The sequence below is a fragment of the Pinus tabuliformis genome, chromosome 2_2 (genome assembly GCF_031772625.1).
Source record: "Pinus tabuliformis cultivar Carrire ecotype Pingquan chromosome 2_2, CPIR1, whole genome shotgun sequence".
In the NCBI taxonomy this organism is placed as follows: domain Eukaryota; kingdom Viridiplantae; phylum Streptophyta; class Pinopsida; order Pinales; family Pinaceae; genus Pinus; species Pinus tabuliformis.
Genome location: NC_142300.1, coordinates 1,209,798,334 through 1,209,816,303, shown reverse-complemented (window position 1 = coordinate 1,209,816,303; position 17,970 = coordinate 1,209,798,334).

Here is a 17,970-nt window from a genome sequence, read left to right as displayed (position 1 = left end):
TATGTTGTGGATTATGGGCTACTTACTCTTTTCCTATTACACCATGTGGAGTTGAACAAGGGAGATGGAAATTCAAATTGTTTTAAGAAATTTTTCATATGCAAGCCCATGCTCCTCTAAGAGATGCAAGGGAAATGGGGATTACTGACTTTCTCTAAAAACATTTGCTCCTAGTCCCAGAAAAAATGAAGAAATAAATGTTTTGGTTAGTAGTAAGATTTGTCGATGATGGGCCACTTACTTCTTTACTAATTAAGATATGTGATTTGCAAAAACTTTTAGCAAAATATTTTGAAAAACATATGTGGAATTTTGCCACTTACTTTGCTCCCTAATTAAGCTATGTGTGTATTGCAAATACAAAATCAAAACTACTATAATTGCGCCACCAATTGAGGTTAGTAAAGAAACCAAGCATACTAAACATAAAATACATAATGCAGAGGTGAAGGAAATTCACTAAAGACTACCAATCACTTGAGAAAAGAGATAATACAATGATCCCTTTTTTTCTTTCTGATGACCACACGAGTTTAGCCGCACACAGATGCACATGCATCTATCAGAGAAAAAACTGTGTGGGCGAGAAAAGAAAAAGAAAATTTCACTTATGTGGGCTTAGAACAAGTTCTTGAGGTATGTAGAAATTCCAGAGAGGTGTTGAGGGCAGTAGGATGGTTGTGTAGAGAAAAGGTCCTGCAAAAAAAAATCTTTAGATTAATTAAAAGACAATAGTATAGTCACCATTCTTGTGGTAGTGTTTTTGTGGCAATGGTGTACCAAAAGAAACCTACTTAGCAATTGATTGTCTCCTACAAAGGATCACAGATAGAATTGGTGTTGTTAGTGGACATATTTAACTAAACACAACATTGTAAACAATGGAAACAATGCATACATAAACATAAACTAAAACAAGGAGGTAAATACACAAACAATGCTCAATGGAGCAAACAAGTCAACAAAATAATGGAAAAAGATCCCTTTATTGACTGCTGGTAGTAGAGGTTGAATACAATAGATGAATCTTAGACACTTTAAGAGAATTATTTGAGATATGCTGCTCAAAAATCCTCAGCAAGGGGTTTCTTTTCCTCAATCTCTTTGCATGTTTCTCATCTCTCTCAAAGAAGTATGAAGACTCTCCAATGGTGGATTCCTCTTTTTCTCACTAGGATGATGGATTTCTTAGAAGAAATATGGACATCATGCTAGTGCTCTTCCTTCCTTTGGCTTGAACAATGGAATGATGGTTTACTCTGATAGCAATTTGACCAGCGTAATAATGTCTCATATTTTGGCTCTCCCATGGCTTGTTTATATAGAATTTTTGAATCCATCTTCCCCTTCTTGGTTCATGCATGATAATGACACATGAGTAGGACAAGATGATTCCATTGAGGGTTGCATATCTTTAGGGTGACTCGAATTTGGCTGTATTGGATTGAGCTCATGTTATAAAATCGGCCCCAAGTGTGTGGAGTGGTCCCGAATAGCTGAGTCATCCATTTCCGCGACTGCGCGAGTTTTGAAGGATATTCCACAAGCACGCGTTTATTGATGAAATAGTCGCATGACATCAATTTTTTACCTTTATAAACTTTGGAACTTTGGAGAAATTCATTTTTTTAAACTTCATGATGTATTCAGTTGGAAAATCTTCACTTGTGCATTTTGTTGGACACCTTTTAGTGTCTTATGGAGTGTGCAAACATGAGTACGATTTTCTGGTGTTAACACCTAAGTTAATAAATAGATTTGAGGAGCCGTTGGGAGTTTTGGCACTCTTGGTGCAATACCAGAGCTCACCACTCACTTACTCCTTTGATATTCAAAAGTGTTCTCATACTAGGAGGATTTTGAAGTAGAAAATGGGTCTCAAAACAAAAAAAATGTACCATCAAAATCAAGTTTAAAGAAAAACTAGTAGGATTTAAGATAATCATGTCAACTATATAGACAAATATTTTTGAAAAAAAAAAGGAAGACAACTTCCCTTTTAATTTTGTTTTTGGTTGATATCCTGATAGGTTTACTCAAATTTCGAGTGCAAGCACTTATTGAACATAGAATTATATATTACAATGAACAAGTACCCACTCTAAATGCTTTTGATAGATACAATGAGATAAATTAGAAATACATCAAAAAGTGTGTTTCTTGAAATAAACATTTTTTTTATTCATGTATTTCTAGATTATATCACCATGAGTCTAATCTAGAGTGGGTACTTATTGGATGTTCAATCTAATTCTACATCTAATGAGTTCCTACACTTGTAATATAAGTAAATATGTAAGGATATAGGGAAAACCGATGATTAAAAGAGGTAGTTTTATTTATTTTTCTTTGTAAATTCATCTTTTATTTTATTATTTTAACTATCATTCTATTATTTTTCTTAAGAGGCCCATTTTAGACCTCTAGTTTCCTCTAATCTATATTCCAAAGTCAATGAAGCTCTTCAACATCTTTGAGGATGATGATTTCTTAGATGTGCATGTAGGTGACATTAAACTTTGAGGGAATGGATTTCATGACCATTGGATGGTATGTCTGTGGCATATTATATTGAGGCTAGTGAGCTAGCTAATACATATCAGGAATTAGTTTGAATTTTTACATGGGTAATTGGCCAAGTGACTATAGCACAGACACCTCAGAATGCATTGTATGTTATGTATTACACATTTTAGAAGGAAACAAGATGCCATTTTAACTGATGGAACTAATTTCAAACAAGGTGGAAAACCAATTGTCAAGTTTTATTAAGCCTAAGAAATTCTCATCATCATAATTCGTTTTCAAACTACTTTTCTATAATACTTTTGAGTGGTTAATACTGAGTGTAGACATTAATTCTAAGATAGATCTAGTTTAGTGCTAGTAGCCAACTTTATTAAGGCACGAATCCCCATCCCGTTTTTACATATTTTAGGGTTCTTTCGTTGGAAGTTTCAAATGAATGTTGACTAGGAAGAAACCTGATCGATCAACCATGGAAGATTGGAATTCCCTCACTAGGAACGGTCAATATTTTTATGATAAAAATCACACCTATAATATGTTGTATGGATTGAAGGGGAAAATTATTTCCTTAGATTTGTATGTATGTATGCAATGTGATAAGTGGTATGTTTTCTTTAATTATGGAAAGAAAAATCAATTCATTTCAAATATCTTCAAGTTTGTGCAATGCATTGCTAGAAGAATTACACATTTGGTTGACATTTCGTATGGTTTTATCTCATTTGATTGGAAGCTAGTTGATGTGGTTAGGTATTTCAATCTTGAAGGTATTTTTAAGACCCATGTAATTTAGTAATTTTTTTTGGAGGGAGAGGAACATGAAAAAAGTTCCATATATAAAAGCATGATAATATAGAAACAAAATGACTTGATAAGATACTTACTCTTACTTGTAGCCATAGTGTTCAATCAAGGATCGTATTCTAATTGAAAATATGCATACCTTTGTAAGATCCCTATTTAAAGAAAATGAAAACAACGCAAATGATATGGAAATTGATAATTTTGACAAATTTCCATCCTAGGCAATTATGCAAACTGATGAAAACAAGTTGAGAGCTAAATAAATATTAAAACATCAGTTACCTATGGTTGAAGATAAGTTTATTACTTTGCATCACACAATTTATGATAAGGATGGAAGAAAAAAATAACTAAGTCATTATTAAAGGGAATTTTCTTTTAAAGAACCATGGAATTGTGGTGAATATAAAGGTCGAGGACTCATCATATCTTTGAAAGTGTATAATATGATTGGAGATTTTTGAAGCATTATGTAAATGAACAATAGGACGAAAGTAATAAATTAAGAGGAATGATTATTAAATTAGAAGTTGCCTTAAACCTTGAACCCTTTTTCACACAACCCCTTTCTATTAGACAACCTAATTATAATTTAGAAGAAATGCTTGAGATATATTCTAAGACCAAATTAGCTCAAGGGTTATTTTGAAATGCTTGGAATACCATTTCTAATAATATCAAGGATAACATGGTTTTACACTTTGAGTTATCGGAGATAGATAATAGAGTTTATATGATTTATTGAAGGATTATTTATTGAGAACATCATTCAAAATTGTACTCCATAAAGGAATATTTTTTAATGAAATGTTTACATATACATTAATTAAAAAACTTGCTAATAAGAATGAGCATAAAATACAAAATAATAACCTTTTGTCAAACAATAATTAAAGTAATCAAGGAGTATGGGATGGTAGAATTGATTTATTGCAACAATTAATGCAATCTATGATATATTGGATAAGAGAAGAAGAATATATATTTTTAAGATGATTGATGTTGCAAAAACGTTTGAGGGACCTTCCCTCATGATGATTGTGTTCAGTGTGGAGCCTGATTATATTCTTGATTCTTCATAGGATTTTGTTTCAGTCATGTTAGATACGTATTCCTATTGGGGCAGCAACGCCGCCTGTTTAATCACTCTTACAGGGATCTAGGGAGGGAAGGATGACTTTTATGAGCCCCCCCCCCTACTAGGGGTTTGGGGGCAGCATACCTGAAGCTAAAAATAGATGAAAATTTACCTTGTAAAATATTGTAATTTCATAGTCAATTCAGATCGTTCATTAGGTGGATGATCTAATGGTAGAAGTTATGTTAATTTAAGATTTTTTTCCATAGAAGGTAACCCTCAGTTTATATGAGGGAATTGTATTGCAACTGTATATGATTATTCTGAGTGAGAGAGAGAGAGGAGGTAGTGTGAGAGAAACAAGGAAATTACATTGGATGTATTGTAGGTTGTATCTCTTCCTTTTACTGGATAATATAAAAGGAAGGACTGGTTGTTTCTCCATGGACGTAGCCCAACTTGAGTGAACCACGTATATCTGTGTCTCTCTTGTTTTATGCATTTCTGTGTTTTTGTTTCCTTAATATTCTGTGTATTTCATTGCTCCATTAATTAATTTCTAACAATCAATATTAGAGTCAAAGATCTATTTGGTTAATAAATTCATAGGAGAGAAGAGTTCATAGTTTGACTAGGAGCAATGGTGGAAGATGGTAGGTTTAGGGTCGATAAATTTAACAACCAAAAATATTAGTTGTGGAAGATGCAAATGGAAGATTATCTATATCAAAAATATTTGTATCTACCATTGAGCAGAAAAACAAAGAATTTGATGAGTATGACAGATGTAGAATAGGCATTTCTTGATAGAAATGCACTAGAAATAATATGGTTGTGTCTGGAAGCGTCGATGGTGTTAGGGTCCTATAGTCTAGGAATCATAGTGTTTGCTTATCTTACTATTAAATTCTGGAGGTTTGTTTGTAAAATTTAGCATATGAATCACAAGGTGTCATAGTCTAAAGGTTTCTATATGAAAGGGTCTGCGTGTGTCACAGGCTGTCATCCCCATTGTAAAGGTTCATATCATAAAGAGATCTTTGAATCAAGGGTTGATTTTTGTAAAAGCCTCAAGTCTAAAATTCATGACAAGGTCATAAGGTCATAAATTAAAATGTGTAATCATGTAGGTAAAAGGAATTATTGAGGGTTCAAGGGGTCATTTCATGGGGTTTTCATTCATCATAAGTTTATTAGTGGTCTTCACTTATCATCATTTGTCTTATTAGTAAAGGACATCCTCATGTCACCTCACTCTTCCTCTACTCAACCATTCATCCTCATGACATGAAACAAGGCATATGGAGGCACTAAATCTTTTTTTTTATTTTTAAATTTGTGCTCATGCCCACCTCATTGCAACTCGCACTCAAAAAAGTTGTGAATTGAAAGCTAGTGTTTGAAAACTCGGAAGAAAGGAGGTCGTTGCGCAAACTGAGAACAACCATTTTGGAGGTCTGCAAGCATGGAGGGAAGCACTCAGAGAGTGATACATCATCACCAAGTCATCTCAAACACATCTACAAACTCATCCTTGCACAAAACCAACTACAACCATATCAACCATGGAGGTCTACTACACTCTGCTACGAATTTGCTCCGAAATTGACTATTTTTGTCGTCATTTTCAAAAGATTTTTCTGATCAAATGGAGCCGAATTTTGAAGAAATAATTTTTTTTTCTCAAGCATGGGGAAAAGAACAAAAAATCCTTTTGTTTCTACACAAGTGTTATGGGTTTGGAGATATTCAACGCTATATGAGTCTTATATTTAAAAAAAATAAAATTCTGCATTTTCCTCTTGTTTCAGTCATTGTGGTTTGGCACATGTTTCTAACATATGGAAGTGATGTTTAAAAAAAAAAAAGGTTTATGTCAATAATGGGCCAAAGAAAAAAAACTTCTCTCATTTTGTGCACAAGGATCACATTTGGGGAATTACAGGTGTCACTTAGAGACCTAGTTTCCATAATTTCTTGTTGACATAATTATGAAATTTTTGAAATTCGAAATTTGGTAGTTTGGAAGTATGTTGGGTGCTATAAGGATGAATGAGATGTTTTAATGGTCACTACAATCAGTTTTGGGTGGTACTTATCAATTCAAGTTCATAGTTTCACTTCTATTGCGCAAGTTGTGAGCGGTTAGTTGGGAGGTATATAAGGGCTAAAGATGATATCTCAGAGCTTATACACCAACAAAGCATCATTCCAAGCACACCCTGTTATCGGGAAATCTAGTGTCTATGCAGAGCTGCTAGTCCCACTAAGACAGGTATCTATCTTAGAAACAAACAGATTAAAGTTACTTTCGTTTTCCTTTACGAGAAGTAGATAGGAGAGGATCAAAGAATACCAACCTCGATCTTTCACTCGGTTCTTTGATTGTTCCTTCACCTCACCGACAGGTCTTTACCGCTTCTCCCTTGACCACTCCGCTTCAAAGAGTACCTGTAATTTCAAAGCAGCATAATACCTTCAAAGTGCAGAGATCTATAATCATAAACAATAGAGGACCAGATATATATTGACAACACAAATGCATATACTATCAGACATAAAACAATGTGGAGGAAAACTTGAATAGCTTTATTAATATGAAGATTAGAAGAGAGGATTACAACCCATTGATTTGACCTAGTGTCATCCTCCCAGCATGAAAGCCCTTCTTCACCTCATGAAAAGCTTAGATCACCCAACACTATGATATTCCACCAAGAAACCAACAACACTTCCTTACAAGATACAAAATTCCAACCTCTGGATCTCTGGGATGAGGGATCCATATATAGATAATTGCAGGGAGGTGAGTTAGCTTTTGGGATTTTTATTAGTGTCTTCTCTCTCATAGTTCTTGATTCCACTTGGAGATTGATGATCTCTTACTCATCCCTGGGTGAATTTAGAGATGCAAGTGTCACAGGAGAAGTTTCTAGAAGATTCCATGATCATCCACCTCGCAAACCGTCTCTGCCATTTGTCCATTCTCGCCCATCGCACCCTACAGAAGGGATTTCCAGTATGCATCGCACCTTTTACACTAGGCAGGTGAGATGCATCACAACCTTAGTACTGAGCAGCCTGTATGGTCTAGTTTTGACCAGTTCTAAGCAGTTTTCTGTGGAGAACTTCTGGGAGATGATGTAATCAGCTAACCTTGTTCCTTTAGGGCATGAAACAACACTTTTAGGGATTTATAAACCCTTGGTTTATGGACATATATGATTGGGGTTGCAATGCCCAAAAATGTCTATAACAGTTGCCCCTTAAAGCATGAGGTCGTTAATCTTTTGATGTCGGGTGAAATGCTTTATCATGAGGATCTGAGGTTTTTCGAACTGGAAGGCAACCTGTAATAAGATACAATGCAATACATTATCTTCATAACATTTTCATGATCTATCTGAGGCGGGCATTCCCATGCTCATCTTTATAAATTCATTTTCATGTACATAGGACAGATAACCGTCTGTGTGGCAGACTGATGATTCTAATAGAGCCATCATCCTTTGATTTGAATGATCATCTGTGCAGTAATGATGTACATTTGATGTCTTTATTTTCTTGAATATATCGCAGCCCGGATGGATGAAACTAGATCCAAGGTCTTCAAACTCATCCAATATTCGCTTGAAGTACAAGTCGATCCATGTGAAAAATGTCCTGGAGTCGAACATGGAATGACATTGCCTGATTACCAGCCAATGATGTAAGATGTTAACAGGCGCGAGAGGAATCACCAATAATGATGATGACCCTCGAGGTACGACAGTAAAATTCACGTGGTGTGAAAATGGGGCTTGGCATCGAGCACCACGCAAAATCTCTCGGTCGAAGGTCATTGATGTAACCCTGTCGCCGAAAGTGAGAAACTTGCCATTGAGGCATGCAAGCTTCAAAGTACTGAAAGGGTTGTTCCCAGGTCGAATTCTTGGATAATGAGTTGATGTCGACAAGAAGTGACCCGTCATAGGAGGGCCTTGATGAATCCCACATCTATGACACAGAATGGAGAAAATGATTTTTGGAGGTGAAAACGATCTGATGATACAGGGTTTAGGGTGGTGGTGATGAAAGAATGAAGCGTAAGGTATTGCAGCGGATGAGACACAAGATGGGTTGGTGAATTCTCTGATCGAATTCTCTTGAACATATCAGTGACACTTGAAATGGATTGGTAGCGTTAACCCCAAATATGGATGGTACGGTGGACCAATGGTAATATGACTAGTGAACAGAATAACCCAACCCGACTCAGACATGGAGTGAAAGTGTCATGTTCAAGAGCAACTTTGCTACCAATAAAGTTTCTTCAAGTTTTCTTCCCAATTTTTCCCTAGTCATTGCTAACCAGTACCTATTTATTTTTATCAAGCTTGAGGAGGATAACATATGCTTGTTCTATAATTTTCTTTTCGGGCAAACCCGTCGCTATGTTTTAACGAGCCTAGCGACAGTGAAACTCGTTCTTGTCTATATGGACAAGTTTGTCACTATTGGTTTTAACAAGTTTAATGACAAAGATAACTCAGTCCTTTTCAATTTTAGAGAGTTTCAAAGGGAAGTAAAGGAAACTCCAATAATCCTTTTTCGTCATATAATCCCTTAAGTCTGAAAAATTATAAAACAATACGAAAGGGATGAATTTTCGATAATTTTAACGAGCCGAACAAGACAAGCGCTCGATCTTTTTGTGTAATAATCCCTCAGGTCAAAAAAGATTAAAATCTAGAGGAGGGATAGCACTCCCAGTAGCTTTAACAAGCTGGAGAGGCCAACTACTGGGCAATCTTTTCATATTTTACGAGTCAGACGAAAAGAGCTTAAAGGAGACTCGCCTCTTGAGGAACGAGTGATATTTCCAGGTAGCAGCTGATTCTAGGTAAGGTTTGGAATTTTCCAATCACGGCAATGTCACAAGGATGGCTAACAGAATCACTCTTCATAGTTATTCCTCAAAAGGGGTAAACAATCAAATGGAGGCAAATGATCGGCTAAAACAGAGTGGAGGTGATGATGAGACATGACCAAGGCTCAAAAGCTGATGATAATGCATTCACAATGGTTATTTACTGAAGATGGGTTCATTTTTTAATGAGCTTAAACTCTGGGGGGGAACATTTTCTCATTGCTTAGGTTTAATTTTTAACGAGCTTGTACTTCACATAAAAACTGCTCGTGCTAGTCATATAATAAGGACATCTCATTGATAGATTCCATTTTTATGGAGCTTTCACCTTTCGAAAATCTGCTCCATATCCTTTCGTTACGCAAGCTAGGAATGACCAACTACTATCCTAGGGGTTAGTTAACTACTAAGGTTAGGTAGGAAAATTTTTCCTTTACTTCGCTGCTGCCATTTGGCCCCTACGAAGGCAAACAATCAATTTGACCACTCACCCAACTTAAGCAGTTGAAGTCAACAGAACTATAGAGTTAGTGTTATGTTGGTCGCTTTTCACTTGCACACAAAAATGTTTTTATGCCCCCAGGTATAGCGAAGTAGAATTTCGAGGTTACCCTTCAATTTGCAAACAAAACATTTGTTCTATCGGGAAAGGCCTATCTTTTCCAGGTTACCCTTCAATTTGCAGACAAAACATTTGTTCTATCGGGAAAGGCCTACCTTTTGACGGAGGTATCTTATCTGGTCTAATCCCATTTTTCTATACAGATGGGTGTCAGACCAGTCATATATCCTTCGTGGAAACCTACTCTATACCTAGAGTTTCCCTGCCGAAGCAGGCCAGGGCGCATGCCCCCCGGGTTTCAGTCATGACCCCCGAATTACTCGCATTCTTTAGGTGGTCGGACTGGAGATTGATGAGACATTCCTTACATGAAAAGACCATTTAGGGATGGTATTTGACTATTATCTATGTGTGAGCCAGGGAACGAAAGTTGGTCTATGAGCTGGACCACTCTGCCTTCATGCGAAAAACACATTACTCGAAAGAGTGAGGAGACAATGGCTCCCATGCAATAAATATAGTCACACCCAAGGAGTAGATTATAGTCTAGAGGCCCTTGGACTACCATTATGTTCATATAAACGGTTTTCCTTCTCAAAGTAATAGGCACATTTGGAAGGATCCCTAATGGTCGACTAGTTCCTTTGTCAAAGCCTGTCAGATTTCTCATCTTAGGCATAAGCGATGGTGAACCAAGCGCTTTCCAAGAAGTTGAGGAAAGGATACTCACAGAAGCCCCTTCATCTATGATTGTACCGACCATGACCATTTTGTAAGCTTGTACAATGATTCGGAATGGTACATTAGCCAGTAAACAGGGTCTGCCTAGTAGATTCCAATCGAAGGAAACGACTAGGTTGCTCGGAGGTGAGATAGGTTGCTCGGAGGTGGGACCGAATAGACAGTCGGATATGACTCTGAAAAACTTACTTCCTGTGGTAAAGGAATGGGTAGATTGCCCCCATGTTCATCGGAGTCTATGTTTATGAAAAGAATTTGAACGGTGTCGCTCTCATTCTCTTTGGTGACTGTATCATTTAAAGATGGACCTTCCGAAGGCAAGACTGGGTCAACTGCCACCTCGACCTTTTGAATTTCATCTGGTGTGGATTCAGAGGGTTTATATTCAATGATAGATGCTTTGAATGACCACGATGGCATGTTAGTCGTATTTTCAACTAGTGATGGACACGGCAAGAGTTTCTTGTATCCAGGAGGAAGCCGTAGCGATGAAGCGGGACGGTTATCCAAGACTCTTTTAGCTTTGTCTAGGAAGGGACAACAGTGGATGGCATGATTTCCTTCACACAGTTTGCAAGGAAATTTACATCTTCCTTTCTGTCCAGAGACTTAGTTTTCACTAGTTGATGGTGTGCTTTCAACATGATTGTCAGAGGTTGATGACACCGGATTGTGCAAACGAGGGGACCAGTAAGATTCAAGGGATACAAGGACAATCTCGATGATAGTGGTCCCCATTGCAAATGACACATGGAGATTTAGTTCTGGGCGGTGCCATGTGTGGATTTTTGCTAGATGATGCATGGTTACCCCTTTTTGCTTTTGGCTCCTTCTTCTTCTTTTCTTTCTTCTCCTTCCCCTTCTTCTCCTTCTTAGTTACTTGATTTTTTTCTTTACCAGCTTCATCAAGCGAAGAGGAAGGAGGAGAGGGAGAAGCGGACGAAGTAGAAGGTTGGGGGGTAACTCTAGTATCATCTAGTTGTTGACTTGATCGTTCAGGAATCACATTATTCTGAATGACGGAGGTTGAGAAGAGCCATATTGGCAAGCCAATCGCCAATCCTGGAAGTGACAATGTGGCCATATGGAGTGCACCAACATCTCCCCAAGAGGATAAAGGACTAGGATTTCCTCCAAGGGGAAATCCTTGGTTGGTGGACTCCATTTTCTCAACCTAAGACCAACGAGGGAAAAGTGACATTATTCCAATTAAAATAAATTTTATATGCTTTGACACAACTTGCTTTTTCAATTTTTAAGAGTCGAGAAAAAACAAAATATGACTCTAATCACCTTCGATTTTTAATGAGCCTGAAGTGACAAGTGCTCAGATGGACCTTTTCCTTTAAGGAGTCTGAAAAGGAATGAAACAGACTACTCTGGAAATCTAGACAGAGGGATTACCAAATCAATCGCAAAACTGTAGAATACTTTTTATAGTATGGCAGTCAATCTTCCCAAATGTTGTGTTCAGTTCATTGCAATCGATAGGGCGGCAGACATGGCTTCCTATGGATAAAGGATATAGCCTATTATGGTCTCCCAATATATACTCGACGATACGTGGGAGCACAAGTCTGTATTGGCACTTGTCGTCTAAAAGAGGAGGAATCACCCAACCAACAATGAAAGTGATAGTTACCAGGCTTTACGACACCAGAATACGTCTCTAGCCTAGACTTCTAAATGTTGTGTGTTAGGTTCCAAAGCGTTTTTATGTTCATTGAATTTATTTTATAGTTGATCTTTCTTAAGAAATTTGCCTTTCAGGTTCACCGCGTGATGTAGATATATAATTCCTAAAAGGCAATCTAAGAAGATAAACAATCATTTAATCTTCTTTTTGCAATGAAAATCCTAGCTACTCAAGAAAGAGAGATGATATTCTTTCAACATAGAGCAGAGAGAACACACTAGATGCACTATCCTAAATCAAACCAACAAGCAGTCTAAATGAAAATGCACATGCATGTATTTGTTTTCAGCCTTCTTAATGTGTGAATGACAAGAAGAATGCTAAGTACAAATCTGAATTATCTTTTCAAAGTGACAGTACTAACAAATTTCTCTTCAAAAACGAAAGGAAGATAATGACAACACTTTGCGACTTTGAACTGAAAACTGCTTTCGACACTTGAAAAACTACTAATTCAAATCAAATACAAGAGTAACTGTATAATCGACCATCAAGAATGATAGGATTCTTTTCTTTGACTGAAAACGTCACTTGCGACACTTCCAAATCAAAAGATGACAGTTTGATTATGCTACTTTTTTGTAAAAGAGAACTGCAAATGGCGCAAAATACATAAAAACATTCACAATTATTTGTACTATGGAGGTAGAATCATGCAAAGGAAGGGATTTTCCACAGTGGTATACTGATCACAGACAGCAAAACTCCTGAATAAAGCTGATGAGAGTGAACAAAGAAACCAAAATCTAGAAGCAGGAGAGGTCTTATCTGATCAGCGCACCTGCAACACAGGGAAAGTGCAATGCAGTGCACCTACTGCACATGGGAGGTGTGATGCATCCAGATTCCCAAGAGGAGAAAGGGCGATGGTCCAGGGACAAGACTTCAACTTGGTTCTTGGTCACAGTTTGCAGCTTAGTTCAAGGATTTAGGCCGAGCTAATGATAGTCAGTAAATATAAATCACAGGGGTTGATCTAATGAGGTTACTAGAGCCACCACTAGGGCAATTATGATGCTTTCAAATCAATTGTTAAGTTTATAAACAAAACCCAAAGATAGACTGAAGCAGCATGATCTACTTTGCACTTGCATAGCAAATGTAGTTCGAAGGCTAGCTGGCTTAACTTCAGGCTCTGTCTGTAAGTTTATAAAACAAACAAATATAAACAAGCAAACAATCTATTCACTCCCCAGCGGAGTCACCATTTTGTTATCGGGAAATCTAGTGTCTATGCAGAGCTACTAGTCCCACTAAGATGGGTAGCCATCTTAGAAACAAATAGATTAAAGTTACTTTCGTTTTCCTTTACGAGAAGTAGATAGGAGAGGATCAAAGAATACCAACCTCGATCTTTCGCTCGGTTCTTTGCTTGTTCCTTCTCCTCACTGACAGGTCTTTACTGCTTCTCCCTTGACCACTCCACTTCAAAGAGTACCTGTAAAGTCAAAGCATCATAATACCTTCAAAGTGCAGAGATCTACAATCATAAACAATATAGGACCAGATATATATTGACCACACAAATGCATATACTATCAGACATACAACAATGTGGAGGAAAACTTGAATAGCTTTATCAATATGAAGATTAGAAGAGAGGATTACAACCCATTGATTTGACCTAGCGTCATCCTCCCAGCATGAAAGCCCTTCTTCACCTCATGAAAAGCTTAGATCACCCAACACTATGGTATCCCACCAGGAAACCAACAACACTTCCTTACAAGATACAAAATTCTAGCCTTTGGATCTCTGGGATGAGGGATCCATATATAGATAATTGCAGGGAGGTGAGTCAGCTTCTAGGATTTTGATTAGTGTCTTCTCTCTAATATTTCTTGATTCCACTTGGAGATTGATGATCTCTTACTCATCCTTGGGCGAGTTTAGAGAGGCAAGTGTCACATGAGAAGTTTCTGGAAGATTCCACGATCATCCACCTCGCAAACCATCTTTGCCATTTTTCCATTCTCGCCTATCGCACCCTATAGAAGGGCTTTCCAGTATGCACCGCACCTTTTACACTAGGCAGGTGAGATGCATCGCACCCTTAGTACTGAGTAGCCTGTATGGTCTACTTTTGACCAGTTCTGAGTAGTTTTCTGTGGAGAACTTCTGGGAGATGATGTAATCAGCTAACCTTGTTCGTTTAGGGCATGAAACAACACTTTTATGGATTCAGAAGCCCTTGGTTTATGGACATATATGATTGGGGTTGCAGTGCCCAAAAATGTCTATAACACACCCATTAGCTCAGTTTTGTCCAAAATGATCTACATTATGTCAAGCTTGAAAACCTACTACACCCTATTGCACAACTGCACACAACTATATCAGTCAGGCCTATTTTTTCATATTAGTATTTTGGGACCTTCTAGAAGTATGTTACTGATTAGATAGGTGTGGATAAGCTAGATTATGATTTTCTAGACACGATGTTGCTAAATTTTTCTTTAAGTTTTAAATCATGTTGTTTCTAAATTGGGATAGTCTTGATCTTCTTTGCAAATTCATTGTATGTAGTATTTTTAGTTTCCATATAGTGAATTCGACCACATAGTGGTAATTTCAAATTCCTTGTTGTATTTAAAGAGGACAAGACATGAAAAAAGGGTTGGGTTGGGTCTAAACTATGAGAGGATAACACTAATGTGTATACATGTATTGTTTTTTCAAATGAATAGAATAAGGTGAATCTTATTTGGACATGGATACTTGTGTCATGCTTATTGGTTTGTTTTCCATTTGTGAATCATATGTATTTTCTTTTCAGATTTGTTTCTAAAATATAGTTTCATATTGTATAAGTTCTTCATGCTTATCTTGAAAGAAGTTTTATTTCAGAATTCATGTATTTTCTCTATTTAATTTCAGCTGATCATATGTGTTACTTTTCTTCTATGGAAAATATGAATTCATCTGTGGCTTGATGCTCAATTTGTCACTTTTTCTCCTACCCCACTCATCCTTCCACTACAATGAACTTTGATCAATCGCTAGTAAGTTTGCATATCTTTCTCTTGTTGCAAATTGCATTATATCCCTTATTCATTTGGATATGTAACTTTGATCCAAATTAGTTCTTGCCCTCTACACCCACCTTCAAAAATCAAACCCAAAATCATTTTTTGATCATCATAGCTAGCCTAAAACCTAGATCCTATCAGTCCCCTATGTGATTGGTAGCACGAGATAGTGAGAGAGCCCTCTTGAAGGCTAGGGGAGATGGATCTTAGCCTAAAAGAGGTTTGTGGTTACCTCTAAGTTTTCTCTCCTCAACCTAGGGAAAATTACAGAGTGCTAGAAGGTGGCATTCAACATTTCAAAGGAAATTACAATAGAAGGTGTAATGATGACATTGGAAAAACTATATGAAAAACCCTCACCCTCAAATAATGTATTTCTTATGAAGCATCTATTTAATATGAAGATGTGAGAAGGTGGATTTGTTGCTAGTCATTTAAATGAGTTTAATATGGTTACCAGTCAGCTAAGTTCTGTAGGGGTAAATTTTGATGATGAAGTTAGGGCTCTATTGTTTTTGTGCTCATTACCAAAAATATGGAATGGTTTAGTTATGGCCATTAAATTTGTCTTTGCATATAGTAATTTAAATTTTGATGATGTTGTTGGTTTTATCCTTAGTGACGAAATGCTACAAAAAACATCAGGTGAGACATCAGTTAATGCTTTGAATGTAGAGACCAGGGGAAGAAAAATTGAAAGCGGAAGGAGCTTAGGAAATCACACTAAGTAAAGAAAAGGAAAATCCAAGTCCATATCAGGGATAGTGTGCTAGATATGCGGGAAGAAAGGAAACCTAAAGAAAGAATGCAAATCTTTGGAAGGAAAAGAAGGATATGGACAACAAGAGAACAATCATGAAGCAAATGTGACATGTGATGTGTTGCAAAAAGATTTCATTATTTCATTAGAGAATATTATTGATGCTTGAGTGGTAGATTCAATGGCCTCATTCCATGCCACACTTGATAGGAAACCTTTTCTGATTATGTTCAAGGAGATTTTGGATAGGTTTGTTTGGGAGATGATAAAGCCTGTAAAATCACTTGAATGGGTAAGGTTTTTATAAATCAACAGAATGGCAACCAACGGATATTGAAGAAGGTAAGGAATGTTCCATATCTAAAGAAAAATATAATTTCAACAGGGTAGTTAGGTGGTGAATGATATTTAACTACATTCCAGACAAAACCTGGAAGGTCACTAAAGGAGCCCTGGTAATAGTGAAAGGAGAAAAGGTTGGTACATTGTATTTATACAATGATATTTATTATCATGTTAATGACTTGACCTCCACATGAGCATATATGACATTATGGAATCATAAGCTCGATCACATGAGTGAGAAAGGGATGTAGATTCTTCACTCAAGAAATTGGTTGACAGGTTTGAAGCGTGTTGATTTGGATTTCTACTAAAATTGTGTGTACAAAAAACATAAGAGAGTTAGATTTATCAGAGTTGGGAAGGAAAATAAGAGTGAAAAATTAGATCTTGTGCATACAAATGTTTGAGGACCTACTTAGGTATCATCTCTTCACGACTCTTAGTTTTATGTTACTTTTATTGATGACGCAACTAGAAAAACCTAGATTTATTGTATTTGAAATAAATATGATGTATTTGATACTTTCAAGAAATGGAAATATTTTTTTGAGAATGAGAAGGAAATAATTTGAAGTGTCTCAGATAAAACAATGGAGGTGACTACTATAGCAAAGAGTTTTATAACTATTTCTCGGAGCATGGGATACATAGAGAGAAGACAATTATAGAAATGCCATAGGAAAATTATGTGTCATAGAGGATGAACATGACAATCATGGAGCGTGCAAGGTGCATGAGATTGCATGCAGGATTGCCCTCACAATTTTGGATAGATGTTGTACATACTGCATAACCCGTTTTTTGCACAACATCATCTAAATCCAAGTATTCAAAGATTTTACGTACTTACCTCGCGTCCTTTAAAAAAGTGTCGCTCTGCCTTGCTATAGCTAATTTAGGTGTCGATTGCAAATTCAATCACAAATCCTCCTATGATGCGATCGATCCAATGATCGATAGCACAAGTGATCTTATCCTCTAATGCTTCCAACCTTCGCACTAGTTTTGGGGTCCACATAATAGGATCGTCAAGTTTCCACCTTCCTTGGCTATCTGCTAGCTTTGCGATCCACTCGTATAGCTCAGTAGGAAAGGAGGAAAAAAAGATTTTGTGGATCTCTGTATACAGGTATCGATCCAACCACTATTCTTTTGATAGTCGCGGGTTTCTGTTTTCTTGTGCTACGAACTCGTGAACCCTTCTATCCAACCAACCTTCGATTTCTTTCTTAGTTGGATTCTAGTGATACGACATCACACATCTCTTATACAGATTTCGGTCCCGGAAACAAAACCATTTGTTGGCTTGAGGGGGCCTGACTCAGGTTTAGCGTTAGTTAGCCAAGTAAATCCCTGCATTACTGGTCCTTTCAGCATCAGCTCGTGGGGCACGGACTGAAGTCTCACCTGAAGCAGTATGGGGGATGCTCGAACCAAGTTCCCACACGCTTGAGATGGTTGTGATTTCAGGTTATCCTGGCTATACCTGCCTACACGCAGGTTTCTTAGCTCTCTAT